The sequence below is a fragment of the Canis lupus genome, unplaced genomic scaffold (assembly GCF_011100685.1).
Source record: "Canis lupus familiaris isolate Mischka breed German Shepherd unplaced genomic scaffold, alternate assembly UU_Cfam_GSD_1.0 chrUn_S1938H2137, whole genome shotgun sequence".
In the NCBI taxonomy this organism is placed as follows: domain Eukaryota; kingdom Metazoa; phylum Chordata; class Mammalia; order Carnivora; family Canidae; genus Canis; species Canis lupus.
Genome location: NW_023330804.1, coordinates 25,850 through 46,705, shown reverse-complemented (window position 1 = coordinate 46,705; position 20,856 = coordinate 25,850). Strand labels below are relative to the sequence as shown.

Genomic DNA, 20,856 nt, shown 5'->3' with positions numbered 1-20,856 from the left:
CTTTGGTTCAAATGTTTTGCTCTGTATGACGGTAAATTTTATGTCTTAACTGGATGGAGCCAAGGATGCCTGAATATTTCATCAAATGTTCTGAATATTTCAGTGAAGATATTTCTGGCTGACATATAGTATATAAACATATATATTTAAAGATTTTATTTTATTCCTGAGAGACTCACAGAGAGACAAAGACATAGGCAGAGGGAGAAGCTCCCCCCTGCAGGGAGCCTGATGCAGAACTCGATTCCAGGATCCCGGGATCATGATCTGAGCAGATGCTCAGTGACTGAGCCACCCAAGTGCCCCGAGTTTAATATTTAAATCAATAGATGAGGTAAAACAGATTGTCCTTCCTAATGTGGGTGGGCCTCATGCAATCGCTGAAGTCCTGAAGAGAACAAAAAGACTGACCATCTCTGAATAAAAAGAAATTCTTCCTGCCTTATTGCCTTCTAGCTGGGACATTGGTATTTTCTTGCCTTCAGACTCCAATTGAAGCATCAGCTCTTCCTGTCTTGAGACTGCCAGTCTTGAATTGAAGGTGCACTATTGTTTCTCATGGTTCTTAGGTCTTTGGGCTCAGACTAGAACTTGCACCATTGGCCCTGCTGGGTCTCCAGCTTGTAGACTCACCCCACAGGTCTCAGGACTTGTCAGCTTCCATAATTGTATGAGCCAATTCCTTATAATAAGCCTCTCTCTTTGTATATCTCTATCTATCTCTGTATCTATCTATCACAATATCTGTCTACCTATACATATATATCTCCTATTGGTTCTGTTTCTCTGAAGAATCCTGACTAATACAATCTGTCAATAATATTTGGAGTTGGAAATATACCAAGAAGTGATCAGATACATAGATAATAAACATAAATGTTTACCACCTGTCACTAGCAGCAATTTTCTAAATATAACTAATTTTGAATTTTGTTTTTCTTTTTTATTCAAAAATTGCCAAAATCCAGAAAGTCATCAGCAAAAAAACCAACAAAAATCAAGACAGGTATCAGTAAGCTGCAAACTGAGCAAGACAGTCTTTAGGGAAGTGACATGTAGTAATACTTACACCACCAACTAGTTCATTTGCACGTCGGTTTTTTAAAATTCATATTTCCAAAATAACATTTCAAAGGGTATTTAGGTTCTATAAATAGCTTATAAATTTTAATCTATAATGTAGCTAAAATCTCTTATAGAGTTCTGCACCTGACAAAAGAAGTTGCTGAACAGATGAGGGAAGGAGAGGAGAGACTAAGCAAATTCCACCTAATTCTAGGCATGTGGTGAGTCTCGTGTATGTTCCATAAATTAATGTCCTGTGTGGCCATGTAGCCATGTGGCACATTCCTAATTCCTGCTTCCACTATTGAATTGTCTGACATGAAAGCTCAGATAAGTTCATCATCAGCAACAAAATTTGAGTACGGCTCTGTGCTAGGTTCTTTCCTAACTGTGGAGAAAACATAAAGAATGACAAATGCTCATTCTCAAAATGAGAGTAGGAAAATCACAGGAATGAAGGAAATGAAGAGTGAATTCAATGGTCGATTCTCTGTTCTTCACTCAACTTGCCTTCATTTCTCTATCATTCACTTCAAGCCAATTCATGGAGTATGGGAATAGAACAGATCCATGCCAATTATTTTTATATGAATGTGCATATACACAAAGTGATCACGGGCTTAACAGCAGTTTACAAGAGACTTGGAGTGTTTGGAGAAATAAAAGTTCAATTGAAACAATTGAAGTGGGGGGGGAACCTGGGGTGCACAGTCAGTTGAACATCAGTCAGACTCTTGGTTTCAGTTCAGGTGGTGATCTCAGAATCTTGAGATCACAAGCCTGGCTCCATGCTCAGTGCAGAGTTTGCTTAGGACTCTCTCTTCCTCTCCCTCTGCCCCTCCCCTACCCCCAAGCTTGCTCCCACTCTCAAATAAATAAATCTCCTTAAAAAAAAAAAGAAAATAAACAATCAAGTGGTCAGAGCTGCTAAAGAAGGTAATAGTGCTTAATGTTGTTCCCATTTGCAGAAATAAAGTGCCCTGATTGAAGTAGATAATAATTTTCTAATTGTACACTTTATTATCTATTGCTGAAAGATCTTGGATATTTCACCTGGAGTAAAACAATTAAGACACACTTGGAAACTTTCTTCAAACCTTTGGTCCTCTTTCGATGGGTGAAAACTTGGAAAATGTGTGAAAATTATAGATATCCCTTACTGTTAAGAACTTTCTAGCAACTAAAACAATAGAACAAAGAAATGATACTGACTCAGCTCTCTTGGCCTGCGAGAGCTGAGTAAGTATCATAATCTCATTGGATGTGATCAAGAAGAGAGTGGATGACACCTGTAAAAGAGGATCTAGAAAGAATTATTCTACTGTCTGGAAGTTAAATTAGATGACCTTTAGTTCTCTCCTCAAATTCTGAAACTCCATGGTTTTATTTATTTTTATTTCCCTAAGATTTAATTTTTTTAAAAATTAATCTCTACCCAATGTGGGGCTCGAACTTACAACCCCAGATCAAGAGTCACATGCTCTACCAACTAAGCCAGCCGGGTGCCCCTGAAATACCATAATTTTAGGTTTTAGTAAGTTGTGGACTGTTTACTTGTACATTTGTAGAGACTTTAAAAGCACATTATTAAAACTTTTATAGTATGTCCAATCACATCATTACACATGCAAAAAAAAAAAAAAAAAACTCAGAAAATTTGCTGAATAAATGTTAACATAATAAAGTACACATTTTGATACCTCACCAAACTAAGGGTGTACAGCATTTCATGAACTCAACATTTTCTTTTAATTCAAATCTTACATGATATAAAGACTTAGAAAAGCATTCATAATCTGAATTATTTTACATAGAAAGATAATCCATGGGCTCTCTAAAGCTACTGAATACTATCCTTTTCATTATATCTCCTATTAATGCCTTTATTATTCTTTTGTTTCTGTTTTGTTTGTTGAAAATATCCTCATTACAAGTAAGAACAATGATAAATTTTGTTAAATATTTGCTTTTGAGTACTTAGGATCTGAGTACTTGCTCTGATGTACTCCAGGGAATTTTCTTATTTATTTTATCTTCCTGTCCATTCATTGTTTCTAATAAAAGGTTAAGACTAAAATAGTTCTCCCTCAGAAATGTACAACAGCATATTTAATTTTGCTTTAGTATCCAAAAGTTAGTGGGTAATCAAAATGAGATGATGTAAACTTTCTACATATTCTTCTCAATACCATTTTTCTCCAACAACAACTACCTTTCAAATATTTAAAGTTCTGAATCTGAGATCCTGTGAAACAAGTCTTATTTTCATCATGGATCTTAATAATATGTTAATAAAGTATCTCAGATATAACCTAACTGTCTGTTGGAATCCCATCAAAAGTGGAGCTAGCTTTCCCTTTAATATATAATTCTCTTTTTCCGATTGGCATCTTTCATCCTTCCTGGCTAGCTACTTGCTTCTGTGACACCTGTGGCCTCTCAATTCCTTTCTTAATGCAGCTGTTTAGGCCTGCCAGAGGAAACTATCAGGAAAGTCCCCCAGTTGACATTCTGTAGGTAGCCCTGAGAAGCAACCAAAAGCTTTTCCTGGATCCAGCCACATTGAGACTCCAGCAACCCAAGCAGGGTCCCTACCATTTAACCTTCAACTCCTCTATCTACAGCCAATGTTTCTTTTTTCCTCTTTCTCCGAAGTAATGTCAATTACTCTCAAAGTTCTCAAAGCCTTGTTGCTTAGACTCAGTGAATGAAGGCATCATTTGGAAAGATGTAAGACCATACATATCATGATAAAAGAATGAAACACTGATTTTTTAATGACAAGAAAAGAGTGTCTTATAAAACGTTTCATTGCAATACACAAGCAATGTATTAAGCAATACATTAGCAATGTGCAACACACAGGATATGTTAGCTCCTGAAAGCCTTGAAAAGCCTTTTCCTTCACTGACAGAGAGTGGGTTTTATCAGCTCAGCTGTTGATAGCTTTCCCTTCATTCAGTCTTTGCATGAAAAACATAATTAATACTGCCTTGAATAGTCCAAGCTGAGTTGAGAAACCATCTGTCAGAGATGTCATGTAAGTAATTCCTGCCTGGGATGGAACTGGATGTTAACCAGTTTAACCAGCTTTCTTTCAAACCTTGACTCTCCTTAATAATGGTAAAAATTCATTTTTTCCAAATGGGAAAGTTGGTCCATGTGATGTTTGGATTCTAATGGAATCATTAAAAGATGAAAATCAAGTCTTTCTGTATGTCAAAGACCAGTCCCTCACTCCCACCCTTTCTTTCTTTCTCTTTCCCTCTAAGGGGAAAAGAGAAAGAAAGACCATTTCTGCAAAGAGAATTTAAGAATTAAGGGGAAAAGTCTCTAAATTTATGTTCTCTTTATATTAAGAGAAAAAGTCTCTAGGGAAAAATTCGCTACACTCATCCCAGTTTAATTTACAATTGGGTTGCTAGTGTCTAGAAGCCACTGCCTCTGTGATGGTTTCATACCTCAATGTTAAAAATCAGAATGAGGCAAATTCTAGTGAATAGAAGTCCGCACAAACAATTGCTGCTTTTGTTGGTTCCTCTGGTACCAAGTCTAAGAATAGAAAGAAAAAAAAAAAACCTGGCAACACAACAACATCATCTTTTACAGCCATCTTTCTCTTCAGCATAAACTGAAGCATGTGTTTGATGGAGGGAGGGAAAGAGTGTTTCTTTTATTTCCCCTCAGTAAAGGAGCTTAGTTCCATTAAACAATGTTGGAAAACATATTGGAGATAGTATATTTAAAATTAATTTAAAATCTAAAGTGTTTTTAATGCCTTTTAATATAAACAAAAAATGATTTTATTAAAATGCTTTCAGATATTACAATACAATGATTTATTTATCACTCCAAGTCTGTAGCATGACAATAACTTCCTTTCCAAGTATATTGATTTTTAACTGTATTGTGGAAGTGGAAAAAGAACCAAAACAGTCTACCAAAATTCTTCTCCAGCCCTCTTAAAAAGAACCAGGTCCATTATGTCAATGGAGTCTATTTCAAAAGAGTATGGGAAAATTAGTCTTTCAAAAGGATAGGATTAACCAATTAGAAACATTTTTTAAATAACAAAGGACAGGTCATACTTTTCTAAGTTGTGTTTTGCTGAGTCGAAACATGAAATGTCAAATATTGATAAAATATTCAAAGTTAGGTACACCGAAATATCTGAAATATTGATATAGATTATCAACCTTTTGGAGTCTTTGCAGAACCTAAAAATGTCCTTGTTAACATGAGAAATTTGAAAGATCATATTTCTCTGTAGATACAGTGCCCAGATAGAATTGATTTAAAATTTAAAGCACCTTTAGAAGAAAATTTCAGTGTTGTTGAAGTTAAACATGGAGCAAAAATCATACTTGTTACTTTTCTTCCATGTTTTCTGTTCAGGACTCCTTAGACTTTAAGGTATTTAATCCAACTCCACAATCCAATAAATGTTGGTGCAAAAAATTTAATTTTAACTTTTGGAGCATTTAGCTCTCACAATGATGATCCTTCCAAATGCTATGTTAAATATGTAGCAATAATTATGTATTTTTCCTAGCTTGTGATATAAGGTATCATGCTTCTTGGTGTATTATTCTTCGATCAAGATTGCCTGACTTCAAATGAAGAACTCCACTTCAGAGCTCTGCTTAAATATAAGACTATTACCTGAGGAATTAGTACTAGGCTGATTTTCAGTTATGTATCCTGGTATTAATAAATCGTTGTTATTTCCCATGGAATAGAGTGTTTTTGTTACTAGTGCCTGGTTATTAGACATCTACACTTGCATTTGTGATAGTGAAAGGGAAGAGCAATACAAACTGCAAGGCGAAATCCGTAGAAGATCCAAAATCATTGCGGTCAGTAGACAGAGGCATGACAGTGTTGCTGTTAAAAACAGACCCTGGAGTACAGAGTACTTGGATTCAAGTCTAAATATTCAATAGCTGTATGACTTGAGCAGTTACTTAACCTCTTCCGGCTTCAGTTTCATTGTCTTGGTTGTAAAAGGAGGGTTGCTAGAGGTTTAAGTAAAATCTGTGGGTTTGTGTCTGTATGTATCTGTATACATATGTATATATATCTACAATTAAGAGATATAGATCATATTTTATATGCATTACTTTGTATATGGATATATATTAAGATTATATACATCTACTTAAGATGTATAAATGTTACTCATTTAAAACATATACGTGGATATATACATATATTCACTTCAGATTTTATGTATGTAATAGAGGCTCATTTTTGTCAGGTGGTGTTCCTTAAATATTAACTATTATATTGGCTTGTCACTTCTATGTCTGAACTGCTAATGAGTTAACAAAATTGATTGATCTGATGATTCTTGCCATGTTTTTTCTTTCAAGTTTCAGTTATAGCAAAATGTCAATTAAGAAATTGAGTAAACACATAACAAGAAGTCTTAGAGCAAGGTGCTGAGTTCATAGACAGGATAATCACTTCCGGAATACATACGGATGAAGTCTTTGTAGAACTAGAAGAGGGGCTGTTAATGGACTTTTGTTTTAGAGATGATGGATTGATGTTTATTCTGATGAATATCCAGCCTGATGAGGACCCTCCTAGCAACTGCCTCTCGTTGCCTAGTGCTAAAACAGTAGCTTTCCGAGTTAAGTATAACTTCCAAAACACTAATACCTGAGCTTCATAAGGACAGATTTTGTTTGTGTTGGGTCATTGCTGTATCTGCAGAATTTAGGCAAATGCCTTGCAAATAATGGGTGCACAGTAATTATTTCTTGAATGAACTGAATGGATGGAAAACTTGTTTTTTTCTTTAAAATAGGATTAACATTAAAAGCAAAAACAAACAAACAAAAAGTAGCAGGCTTTCCTACTTCCTGACAGATTTCTGAACCTAGGAACGTTGGTAAGCAGGTAAGCAGGGATGAGGAGCCGTATATGAAGGATGTAAGTGCAAACATGTACATTTAGCAAGTATCCTAGAAGTCAAGGATTTGGTTAAGCATTCACAGGAATGTGTGGTGTGGTGCCACACCTAACTCAGATTCCTGTGCAATGGGTCACATTCATATTACAAATATTTGCTTAGCATCTGACTAACTTTAGTGTCTATACTTCTACTTTTCTCTGGCCAGTGTTTTCAGAAATCCTTTACCTATGACCAAGTTTCATAAAGTGACACTTTAACTTTCTGCAAACATTTGGTTTGCTACTCAGCTTTGACTAGCTAAAATAATCAGTTTGACACGATCCATTCCACAGGTGGGGTTGATTATATTGCATTATTTATAATTTAGCTCACAACCTCAGATAGTGAATTAAAATAACATTCTCAAAATTATTCCCAACAATCATCTAAATACATATTTGTTTTCACTGCCATAGCAAATATTTTTTGAAACCAGAAAGAAGTCCCCTTTCATAGCATAGACAAGCTAATAATTTGAAGCGGAAACAATTCATTTGTACAAACTGTAAGTTTTCCTCATAATTTTCATAACGAAAACTGAGAAAGTGTTAGTCATCCTTGGCTGAGCTATACTCAATTCTACATCTTTTCTAAATATAATAAAACAACAAACAACCTTAAAGTACATTATTATTGATTAGACATGATTTCTTAAAGCGGTTTTTATCATCTCATTGAACTTTGGAGCTTCCAGACAATAATGAGTCACCAAAAAGCTATCATTGATTTATACTGCACATTAGCACATCAGGTTTGGCCCAAGAACTCTGTGGGTCCAGAAGGAAAAAGAAAGACGATTACAAGTGAGCCGTGGCAGAAATACTCTGAAAACGCCTATCTGTATTCACGGTAAGCAATTAGGTCTAATGCGAGGATAATGAACATTCAGGTTCATTTTATTCCAAGGAACTGTTTCTGTTCTTGAAGCTCCGTGTAGAAAGAGTCCTTAGGGTTAGAATGCTATTGTGGGTGATAAAATTTTGCTTGGCCTTTGGGCATATAAGGTGAACATTTTACAACAAAAGTTTACAACTATAGATAACACAGCATCTGATCAATGTCAACACACTTGGCGTTTAAGGCTAATCCACATTGGAAAAACAATCATCTCCAGGATGAAGATCAAAAATCTTAACACAGTGTCACCTGTCTGAGTTGCTAGAAAAGATTTATTTAAAAATCGATCCATAGGATGTGTTTTCACATTTGTCAGTTTCTTTCCACTTGCGCGCTAGAGGGAGGCACTTTAAGAGTTATTAACTGTCATTCTAGGAATAAAAGACACTGAGTTTCAGCAGTGATTGGTAAATAGGGCAGGGAATTAAAATGAAATTGGATTAAAAAGAAAGTAAAAAAAATCACTGAATTAGAAAATTTCACCAAATCTTGTAGATCATTAATTTCTGATTTGAATAACTTCATTCTTAAACAACAACAACAACAACAAAAACCTAGTAGTTATCACCCACCCATGCCCAAATAAGTGAATATACTACAGCTTCTGATGTTAAGGTATCATGGTTTTGCTGTTTGGGCTTGTAAGGGATTTTAAATATTGACAAGTACTTTGAGTTATGTTTCGAGTAAAATTTCAAAATGTTGTATTATGCATAGGTTCCAAAGTGTCAGAAAAACCGAAAAGTCGAATAAAACATATTAGAAGAGCTTAGGAAACCGTATAAAAATTAAAAGGCTAAAAAAACCACTCCGTTTTAAACGTGTAAAAATAAATCGAATTGGTTCGCGGGACTCGAATGACTTTTTTTTTTTCTTTTAGATAGTTGGTATGTACTGAACCCGGCACAACACCAAGTAGGTCCTGGTACACACTAAGGAATATCCAACCAGGTAAATACAGCAGGGTGATGAGGCCCATGAAATTGAGTGGGTAGTGAGAATAGTCCCAGGAGCAAGCGCCGCACGAGCGGAGGCCCAGGCCCCGGCACAGCTCCCACGCGTAGAGGAAGGTCACGTAGACGGGCACCGCTTCCAGGTGCTCCAGCCGCGGCTCCAGTGCAGGTGGAAGTAGAGTTTCTCCACCACGAAGCTGCAGCTGCCCTACAGAAAGGAGGACCAGAGCGACGTGTGGCCGCTGGTCGGCCCGTCTGCCTGCCCAAGAAAGTGAAGAGGATCTCATCCCAAAAGCCGTGCGTTCCGAAGAAGAGAAAGCGGAGCGGGTCCGGCAGCCCCCGAGCGGGGCTCCCCGACGCCCCCGGTGCCTCGGCGGTCGTCGCCGGCCACCTGCGCCCGGAGCGGCGGGGGCGCGCGCGGCCAAGGCTGGGGCCGCTGCTCGGGCGGCCCCGGTGCCGCAGGCGCAGGAAGCGCTTCGGGAGCACTGGGCCGCGGGAGAGCGCCAGCACGTCCTGCAGTCCCGCAGCCCCAGCGCAGCGGCCCCGCACCGCCGCGCCGGGTCCGCCGCGCAGGCCGAGCCGCAGCGCCTGGCCGCCGGGGTCTGCAGCGCCACGCGGGCCGACGGGGAGGCCGGAGAACTGAAGACGAAGGCGCTGGGGCAGCGCGGCCGGCAGGCAGACCTTCTCCGGGGCGAAGCGGGTGAGCGAGTGCAGCAGGCGGCGGCGGGCGAGGAGAACCCCAGCCTGCGGAGGTCCGGGCTGCGAGCGAGGCGTCCCGGGCATCCCGTGCGTCCCGTACTAGCAGAGTCGCTCCAGGCGGGCAGCGCGGCGCCGGCGGCCGGCGCTTCAGCAGTGGACAGCGGCTCCGGGCGGCTGGCGGCAGCCTCGCGCCCCCGCCCGCCCGCCCCTCCGCGCCCGCATCGCCGCGTGCGTGGAGCTGCGGGGCCGCGCCGCCGAGGCCCCCGGGGGAGCGCAGGGAGCTCCGTCCCGGCCGCGGCCCGATGGCAGCCGGAGCCCTAGTGTCCGGGAGACGCGCGGCCGCCCAGCCCGCGGAGCCCCCCGCGCAGCCCCACCCCCCGCGCCCTGCCCTCCGGCCCGGGTGGGTGCAGCCGGCCGCGCCCGCGCTCCCTCCGCGCGGCCCACGGAGGAGTGGAGGCGAGGACCGCTGCGAACCCCGTCGCCGCCGCCGCCCCGCCCCGCCGCCTCTGCCGCCGGCTCCTGAAGCGGAGAGCGAGCAGTGACGCCCTTCCCGGCCTCCCCGTGCTCCCCTCCGGCTCGCCCTCTCCCGCCTTCGCCGGGCCCCCCTCCCGCTCCGCCCTCCGCGCAGAGGCCCGCGGGGTCCCGGCGAGGAAGCCCGGCCGCGCCTCTCCGCCCTCCTCCTGGGACGGCGTCGGCGGGGGAGGCAGGAGCGGAGAAACCCCCACCAGGGGTGACCCGAGCTGCGCCGGCTGCGCGGGGGCCCGGCACTCCCGGGAGCGCGGAACCAGGGCCGGGCCCGCTGGCGAGGCGGAGGGCCTCGCGCCACACGCCAGAGGCCGGGCCGGGCCCAGGCTGCGGTGCTGTGTATTTAATGTTCTGATTCAAAGCCGGCCGTGTCCCAGGCACGAAGAATAAACACGAGACTCCGTGCCGCACCCCAGCATCCGAAATGTCCCCTGGTTCACTTTTTCACTCTCTCTCCCCGACAAGCCTGTTTTCCTAGGTTAGTCTGCTAGGGGCCAAGACAGAGATTCAAAGCTCCCCACCCCCCACCTCCCACCCCCGAATTATGAAATGATCTGAGGCCAGTTGGGTTGGACGTTGCTCTGGCTGCCGCGGAGGCTCTTGTCAGGAATAGCACCCTTGAGGGATCCCTGGGTGGCTCAGCGGTTTGGCGCCTGCCTTCAGCCCAGGGCATGATCCTGGGGTCCCGGGATCGAGTCCTGCGTCGGGCTCCCTGCATGGAGCCTGCTTCTCCTCTGCCTGTGTCTCTGCCTCTTACACCCCAGTGCTGCTTTTTCTCCTTGCAGAACTAGATCATCCCAGAGATGAAGACTGAGAGTGAGATTTTTTAATTAATTAATTAATTAATTAATTAATCTATTTAAGGTAAAATGAGAGAATCTAGAACTTTGGTGTGTTGGGGGCTGCGCTTCTTTTTAAGATTTTATTTATTCATGAGAGACAGACAGAGGGGTAGAGACACAGGCAGAGGGAGAAGCAGGCTCCATGCAGGGAGCCTGACGTGGGACTCGATCCCAGGTCTCCAGGATCAGGCCCTGGGCTGAAGGCAGCACTAAACTGCTGAGCCACCGGAGCTGCCCTATTATAAACTTTCTTAAAGATGCAAGGAAAACCTTGAAAGATCTAATTTGATAGTTCAGACTAGTTCATCTCAGGGAATGTAGGAAAATCTTTTGGATTAAACACAAAAATTGGTATCTTCTATTTCTGTATTTTTAGCCTCCACACTTAACAAAATTTCAATTTTGTGTACCATACATGTCTTATGAATTATATTGGTATAATAAGACATGTATAAAATTTATGCATGTATAGTACATGCATGTTCTAAACACGCTAATTTTTTAAAATTAGGGAATGTATAATAAAAAGCTTGTGTCTCACCACTGCTGTCAATGTATTGCTCTGCTAAGTGGGGAGTGGGTTAGATTACTAAAAATCTCAATGTTCTAGGTCCTTTTTTTGAATCTGTTTCTCATTTATTCCGGGAGAAGTAATGCAAAATAGAAATTAACAGTTATAAGTCTGGGGATCCCTGGGTGGCGCAGCGGTTTGGCGCCTGCCTTTGGCCCAGGGCGTGATCCTGGAGACCCAGGATCGAATCCCACATCGGGCTCCCGGTGCATGGAGCCTGCTTCTCCCTCTGCCTGTGTCTCTGCCTCTCTCTCTCTCTGTAACTATCATAAATAAATAAAAATTAAAAAAAAAAAAACAGTTATAAGTCCGTAGTAGAAAAAGCAGCTATTACCTGTTATTCTATATTTCTTTTTATATTTTTGTTGTGGCCTCGCCTTAGTTATGCCACTTCAAAATGTATGAAACACTAACTTTTTTAAAAAGTAGACCAAAAGGATAAAAGGAAAAGTTTTTAAAAAGGCATGAAACAAGGGGCAAGGAAGCTATTCATTATATAACTTGCTATTATTAATTATTTACACTCATTGCCTCATTTTAAAAAAAGTGAATATCTTCTACCATTCTGAAAAGCTAGCCCACCAATGATACCAATCTTTGTTTCTGCCTTATCTTCACATTGTTCTTTTGTTTTAAACACTTCATTGCTGGGTTTCCAAATGGAAAACTGAAGCACGGCTTTGCTGATCCATGATGATTTTATAATTTACAATGGTTGCATCAGAATCTCCATGATCATAAAATGCTTAAAAGCATTTCTGTGTTGGTCTTGACTACTACAAACATTAGGTTGCAAAGATCCACCTGTTTTAAAGCAGCAACTTGCTGGGAGTTGGTGGTCATAAGGGTGAGGGGAATTTAAAAATAGGAAACAGGAATCTGCAATAAAATAACATGAGTTGAGACTCCCTAGGTTAGAAAGTAGCCATTCAAAGGATGTTTTGAAGCATTGTTCTTCCATGGAAAAGACAGTCTTCTTTGTCCTCAGAAGCTGTGAAGCTGTCTCAGTAACCACCTGTAGAGATGTAACAATTCTGGACTGGCCAGGTTGAGCTGTGTAGCTAGTGTGACCAGGGAGAGATCTGCTAATTAGGAGAAGGGTCCTCTGGAGGATTATGATAATCTTCAGTGAGTTGTTGTCTAGTGAATATGGGGTCATGGTTATAGTCTTTTATATGTGCGGAATGCCTGAGACCTTTCATTGCACACCAGAAGAACAAAGGAAAGTGAGGGGAGAGTACAGCATTTAGAAGAAAGCTTAAGGGAATTTCACTAGGGTAAAGCATGAATGTAATGACAGAAGAAAACAGTAAAAGGCAGCAGCCACATTAACACTAGATATAAAAACTTTCTTATTATAGATCAAATTATACCCATACACCCCCCTCCTATATACTATAATCATCAAACTAAGAACACCCGCTCCAAGGCTTGCAATTGCTGAATGCTAGCTCCCTAAAAATACTACCAAAACAGCCTGTTGCTAAGGCAAAACTGAGTTTGTTGCTTACCATGGTAAGTAAGCTTTCTTCCTTGGCAAAGTTTTAATAGCATCTTGGAGCAGGAAGGACAATGTTGGACTATTTAAGTGGTTTTGGGGTTTGAGTTTAAAATGGGTCTTTCAATACAAGGGCTTGATTAGAATTAGCTAATGATTATGATAAACTAGTTTTGGATTGGTGGACATAAGATGAGTGTCTTGAGGTGAGTGTTTCAAAAAGCATTGAGAATCGATAAACATTTATCTCTCTGCTCCAGAGCTTCCTAGAATAAAAAAGTTGTGTTGATGAAGACAATAGAAGTCATGTTGATGAAGACAGCCAAACAATAATGTCATGGCCACGTAGACAATAAGCTTTAGAGATGTCTGATCTTGGATTCACACAATCGGATAGTGAGGACCAGTTTGGAATCTGAGGAGAATAATTTGAGTAAGGACAGGTAAAGGTAACAAAGAAGCAAGGCTGACATTGAGTTTAGCTAAAATGATGCTCATCCTTAGTGTGTGTGGAGGGCAGGGGAAGGGAGAGAGAGATTGATTGACAGTTCCATAAAAACAGCCGTGTAAAATATTTGTCTGCATATGTCTACAGTTTCATTTACTTTACCTATACTCTTCTTTTTCTTTTTAAAAAATTTTATTTATTTATTTGACAGAGATAAAAAAAAGAGAGAGAGAGAGAGGGAGTGAGAGCACAAGTGGGGGTGGGGGTGGTGGGTAGCAGGAGAGAGAGAAGCAGGGTCCGCATGGAGCAGGGAGCCTGATGTGGAGCTCCATCCCAGGGTCCCTGAGCCGGAGGCAGACACTTAACTGACTGAGCCACCGAGGCGCCCTAAGGAACAGATTTTGAATAAATTCTTTAAATTCACAACACTTAAAGAAAAACCAAAAGAGCACCAAGCTATTTTGGAAAATCTTGCTTAAAATTTTCACTTTGAGCAATATTCAAATCAGAAACACTCCCTTTGTGCAATTTCTGCCTGCCTGCCAGTGACTCACCTTCAGTGCGCAAGGAGAGGATTTCCCCTCCCTAGTTAATTCCATTATGTTTTCAGAGGAAGGAGTTTATTTTGAATAAAACTACTTGGTTGAGGTTTATGGGTGAGAGGTCATCACTGTCAATGGATACTACTTAATGCGCACCTACATGTCAGCTGTGCACTTCACATAGATTTTTTTTTTTTTAAATTTCCATCTATTTATGATAGTCACAGAGAGAGAGAGAGAGAGAGAGGCAGAGACACAGGCAGAGGGAGAAGCAGGCTCCATGCTCCGGGAGCCCGATGTGGGATTCGATCCCGGGTCTCCAGGATCGCGCCCTGGGCCAAAGGCAGGCGCCAAACCGCTGCGCTACCCAGGGATCCCGCACTTCACATAGATTATCAGTAATTCCTACAACGTTCTCTTATTTTTTTGAACAGATATTGAAACTGGGGCTCAGAAAAGTTACTTGCTCAAGGTCTTAGCTAATAAGTCCAATGCCAACAATGAAGTCATTTCTACTTGACATCACAGCTCATTTGCCACACACTGTGTTGTCTCTTATGTTCTTGTATTAAAGCCACCTTGAATGAGTTGAAGTTGCAGATTTAATAAAAAAGATCATTCTGTTTATAGTTCTAATGGGCTTTCCTTTAAGAATCCCTAACCCCTCCCCAGCTACTCCATCCCTTTGGCTATCATTTTAATCATTAACCTATGCAATCTTTCACATCCTTTTGTTGTTACTGTTCAGTACACTTATTTATTGTGCTGCACTTTCCCCCTTCTGCGTTTCATGACAAATTAGTAATGGCTCTTTATTTGTACAAATGGGGCTGTCTGGAAGGGCTTGCTGTTTGGTGTGGAATAGAAGATAGAGCTCAGATAATAGGAAAATAAGTATGGAATGCAAATGTATTCCTGTGTGCTGTTGGGACATGTCTCTAGATATCGAAGTTCAGCAAAATCAGCAAAATCACACCCTGCTATTCCAGTTAACACCTCTATTTGTGGCTAAAACCTAACCTAAAAACCTAGGAATGCTTCCGTGCAGAGACTTAACCAATAGATTTGCATGTGTTCATCTAGTTACCCAAGTCCACTCATTTTCTTGAAGATTTTACTTATTCATGAGAGACACAGAGAGAGAGACAGAGACAGAGACACAGGGAGAGGGAGAAGCATGTTCCACGCAGGGAGCCTGACGTGGGACTCGATCCCGGGTCCCCAGGATCACACCCCAGGCGGAAGGTGGCACTAAACCTCTGAGCCACCCGGGCTGCCACCCAAGTCCACTTGTATCTGGTCTCCAAAACCTAAGTACATATTATATTTCAGCATCTTCCGTATGAATCATACATGGCATTCTCATTCTAGAATGTACATGGGGCATTTCTCTCTTTCTAAGGTAGTAAAGGTAATATGTTTTATAGTTTAACACCTAGTTATGGTACTTCTTAATTTTTTTTCAGTCATTATCCATTTTGTCCTCAATCTTGTGACAAACAGCTATTTTTCTAATTCATACTTAACAAGTAAAACAAAAATGCAACTTGGCAAAACTCACACGCTGATAATGGCAGAGTTGTTTCTCATTTAAAATCCAAAAATTCCTTCTTCCAGACTACACTCCCTATCTTACAAAATGTCTCCAGCCCACTGGAGGGTTCTAAGCACCCACCCTAGCTGTGTGAAACAAGCTTACTGATCAAGGCTCAGAAGAGAGGAGTTATTTTCACTTGAATTCCAGAAGGAAGTGAAGGAGGCCTGAGTCAGTCCTGTTGGCCAAGAGCCTGGATTTCTTAGGCCCTCTGTGGAGGATGCCGTTTCTAGAACTCACTATACTCATTGGCTTCCTTAGCTAAGTTGCTGGTTCTATCTCCTGCCACCTGGTGATTACTTAGTGGTTTTCTTCCTTTAACTGTAGTTATTTGGCCTGACCTGTGTGACTGTTTCTTCTGTGAATGGTCATGTTGGTGACATATTGCTTTCCTCTGAGATTACGACTGCCACAACTCTTGCTTTAGAGAATATATATTTCTTATATTTATATCCTATATGAATTTTATTTATAATAACTAAATATAAATATATGTTTAAATATATTTTTCTTCGACACACAGTTATGGAACACTTATGTGCAATATTTTGTGCTATATCTTGGACATAAACAATGAATATAACAAAGTCTACTCCTCTTGAAGTTTCAAGTATAGCTTACTACAAAGGATATGCTTGTCTATTGAATGCATTGGAAATAAATATATGTAGAAAGTAAAAGAAGTACACATCCCCCGTGATACCACCACCCATAGATAACCACTGTTAATATTTTGGTATGTAGGCTTTCAACAATATTCTAGTATCACCAAAAAGAAGACTATATTATGCATTCCTTTTATAATTTATAATTGTTCTTGTCACTTATTGGTGATTAGGGAGCATCTTTTGATTTGATAATCTGCTACATCATGGGTATGACGACAATAGATTCCTTTGTAGAGATATCCCATAATTTGTTTAACCAATCCCCAATTTTTAGCTGGTTAGGTTGTTTCAAAAGTTTTGCTGCTATAAACTTTTATGCGACAAGCATTTCCTTAATTATCTTCTTCATGTAGCCATGTTTATTTACCTAGACCACATACCCTTAAAGTTTAAATAGAGAATCAAAGTTATATACATTTTAAGGCTTTGGCGCTCTCTCTCTTTCTCTTTCATATAAATAAAAACCTCAAAACAAAAAAAAGGAGACATACACAAAAAGGAGATCATTCAGCTTCTGTGGATTCTAATGTTGATTTAAATGAGCTATTGTTTGGACATTCTTGACCTTCATTGATTACATTGTATATAAATGAAATCTAGTAGTATTGATATGAACTAGTCGTGATAATAACCAGAGCGAAAAACTAACTGAGCTCCAAACAAGTTTTTCTTCCATCTCTTCATCCTTTCCTCTTGCTTAGGAAGTCTAGGGAGGAGAACACTTCCTTCTTTCTTACTACCAGTCTGCCTAAATCCTATCCTGAACCTCTTTCCTAGTAATCTTTTTGTAGAAAATTATGGTGCTGAAGGGCAGAAAGGAAGAAGAAAGGGGAAACATATGCAAATGTAGGGAGCAGTTGTGACTGTGTCTGGCCTTCCAACTGTTCCTTACTCTCACATACATGGCAGACATAATTATTGCTGCATGTTTTCCCATTAAGTCCAGAGTTTGCCTTGGAATCTCATTCAACAGAATGATACAAGAAGATATCATCAATCAACAGAAGTTGGCAAGAAAATGAATCATACATGGCATTCTCATTCTAGAATGTACATGGGGCATTTATCTCTTTCTGGGGTAAATTAGATATATGATAATTTGCATTTATATACATATGTTCTCATGTTTGGGGTAATTGTTTATTCTTTAAAAGTTCTCTTCCTGGTAAGCAAATCCTCACAGTAGGATTTTTTGAGATCAATTTCCTAGAACATTTAAAAAACTATTTATTTATTTCAGAGAGAGAGTATGAACAGGAAGGGGGTGCAGAGGGAGAAGGTAGAGGGAGAAGCAGGCTCCCTGCTCAGCAGAGATCCCAATGTCGGGCTCCATCTCAGGACCCTAGGATCATGACCAGAGCTGAAGGCAGACTCTTACTGGACTGAGCCACCCAGGTGTTCCCTTTCCTAGTACATTAATGTGTTATTCTTTGAGTTACACATGACTATTTTTTAATATTACATGACACGAGGTGAGTTCTTTTTTGTGTTTAAGGCTAAAAAAATCATTTTTTGGAGCCAGAATAAACAATTTGCAAATAAATGGGTTAGAATTTGTATGATATTCTTAAACTGAGTTTCAACAAAACTATTAGAATATTATTTATTTTATAGTAAGGATCTAGGCTCATTCAATACTGTTATATAGACACATTTTTTTTTTTTGCCTTTGCATAGTACTTTATAGTCTACAAAGTGCTCTCATGCTTGTTTTCTCATTGGTTCTCTGAAATAATGTGTGATAGGCAAGAAGTACCATTTATTGCTAGGGAAATTCCAAAATAGTAAATTGTATTTCAAAATAGGTTAAAATAACTCTTGGAGAGGCGGAGCCCAAGCCTAGATCATTTTTTAATCTAGCTTTTATTTAATTTAAAAACAATTCACATTGTATGTGAACTATTCTTAGATAAAAAAGAACTACTACTTTCTTATGGTCAATATTTATAAGATACAGAAAGTTATGCAGAGAAAATTTCCCTCTGACATTTGTCCTCCACCCACCCATTTTCCTTCTGGGGCAATATCATTAGGTTAGTGTTAGTTAGTTGGCTATCTATGCAGAGATATTCTATGCATATACTAGTGAATAGAAGTCTCCTCTACCATTTTTTATGCTGATGCTAATATACTATACGTTTTATTCTGTACCTTACTTGTTTCACCTATTAACTCTGCACATAAATCATTCCAGATCTATGCATAAAGAATTCATCTTCAATTTTTATTTGAAACAACTAAGTAGTGCATTGATTGAGTGATTCACTATTGATCAAACGAGGCCCTTACCAGTGAGGATTTAAATAGTTTAAAATCTTTCATCATGGTAAAAATGTTACAATATATACAAACATTCATGTTGTCTGTTTCATGTAGCCAACAGACTACATGAAAAGTTGTTCAACATCATTCATCTGGGAAATGCAAATCAAAACCATAATGAGATATCACCTTACATGTATCAGAATGGCTAAAATTAAAAAGACAAGAAAACAAGTGTTGATAAGGATGTGGATAAAAAGGAACACTTGTATACTGTTGGTGGGAATATAAACTGGGACAGCCACTGTGGAAAATAGTACAGAGCTTCCTCAAAAAATTAAGATGGAAATATCATACGATCCAATAATTCCACTATTAGATATTTACCCCAAAGGAAATGTAAACACTAATTTGAAAAGATATATATGCATCGCTATGTTTCCTGCAGCATTATTTACAATAGTCAAGATATGGAAGCAACCTAAGTGTCCATCAATAGGACACTTATCAAAAGATAAGAAAGAAGGAAGATATCACACACACACACACACACACACACACACACACACACACACAGAGGAATATTATGCAGCCATAAAAAGGATAAGATCATGCCTTCAGAGACAAGAAGAATGGACCTAGCAGGTATTATGCTGAGTGAAATAAGGTAGACTGATAAAGACAAATACCATGGTTTCACTCACATGTGGAATCCAAAAGAAAACTACAAAAAAAGAATAAACAAACAAAAAAATGCAGAATCGGGACTATAAATACAAAGAACAAACTGATGGTTGACAGAGAGGAGGTGGGGGCGAGGTGCAGGGAGTGGGAGATACAGGTTTGCAGTTAGGGAATGAATAAGTCAGAGGAATAAAAGGCACAGCATAAGGAATATAGTCCATGATACTGCAATAGCCTTGTGTGGCAACCTGTCAGCCAAGTCCTCCGCGCTCTTCTTCGGGAACGCCTTCATCGTGTCAGCCATCCCCATCTGGCTGTATTGGCGAATATGGCATATGGATCTCATTCAGTTGGCCATGCTCTACAGTGTGATGACCCTCGTAAGCACTTAACCTGGTGGCTTTCGCATACAAAAACGTGAAATTTGTTCTCAAACACAAAGTAGCATAGAAGAGGGAGGATGCTGTTTCCAAAGAAGTGACTCGAAAACTCTCTGAAGCTGATAACAGAAAGATGTCTTGAAAGGAAAAAGATGAAAGAATTTTGTGGAAGAAGAATGAAGTTGCTGATTATGAAGCTACAACATTTTCCATCTTCTATAACAACACCCTATTCCTGGTCTTGGTCATTGTTGCCTCCTTCTTTATATTGAAGAACTTCAACCCAACGGTGAACTATATTTTGTCCATAAGTGCTTCATCAGGCCTCATCCCCTTCTGTCTACTGGCTCCAAGTAGACTGTACCGGCTTTGGCCCCTGGCTTTGTATCTATGGGTGGCCTGTGGTATATGGAAAAGTAACAGGGTGGTCAGAATGAGAGACACACAAGATGTTTATATAGTCTGCAGTTGGAGGGTTTGAAAAACCCAACAAAATGTAATTCAGTATTTGTTTATTGGCTCTTTTTTGACAGATTGTTGAAATTAAATGAATTTAAAGGAAAAAAATAGCTGTACTTGTGGTGAACATAGCATAATGTATAAACATTTTTAATCACTATGTTGTACACTTGAAACTAATGTGACAATGTGTGTCAGCTATACTCGGGTTTTTAAAATGCTACAATATAAAGGCCTTGAACACAAGTCATTTCAAGATGTGGGAGTAGATGACTTAAGGATGTAGGTGCAAAGCTTTTGGGTGAGAGGATGTATACCTTTGTAATTTTGATAGATATTGCCAAATTGTTCTCCTAAGAAATTGGATCAATTTTCACTCCTGCCAGCAATTATGAAAGGGTCTATGTTACACAGTCTTGCAAATAATGCTTTATTACACTTTTTGATGCTTGCCAGTTTGAGAGATGAAAAGTATTTCATTGGTAGTTTTAATTTTTAATTGTCATATTATGAGTACAGTGGAGCATTATGTCAAATATAGAAGAACTATTTGTCTTTCTTCTGTAAACTATCTTTTCATGTCCCTTTTCATTGGGGTGATAGGTCTTTTTAAAATTTATTAACAGCAGTTTTCATATATTAGAGAAATCCATTCTTTGTGTGATGCACATGACTTTTGGATCTAAATTTCATGTTCCTATCATTATACTAAAATAATAAAAATCATTTTAATGATAGTATCTCCAGAACTTGCAAGTCTTTCACATTATTTATCTATTTGCTTGTAATGATACTCCTTTTGTTTCTTTC

General features: G+C 39.9%; 2 pseudogenes; one reads left to right on the top strand and one right to left on the bottom strand.

Moving 5' to 3' along the window:
* Nucleotides 1-7,309: 7,309 nt before the first annotated feature.
* On the bottom strand, nucleotides 7,310-19,499 carry LOC119878815 (annotated as a pseudogene).
* Nucleotides 19,500-19,527: 28 nt separating this feature from the next.
* Nucleotides 19,528-20,141, top strand: LOC119878816 (annotated as a pseudogene).
* Nucleotides 20,142-20,856: the final 715 nt, after the last annotated feature.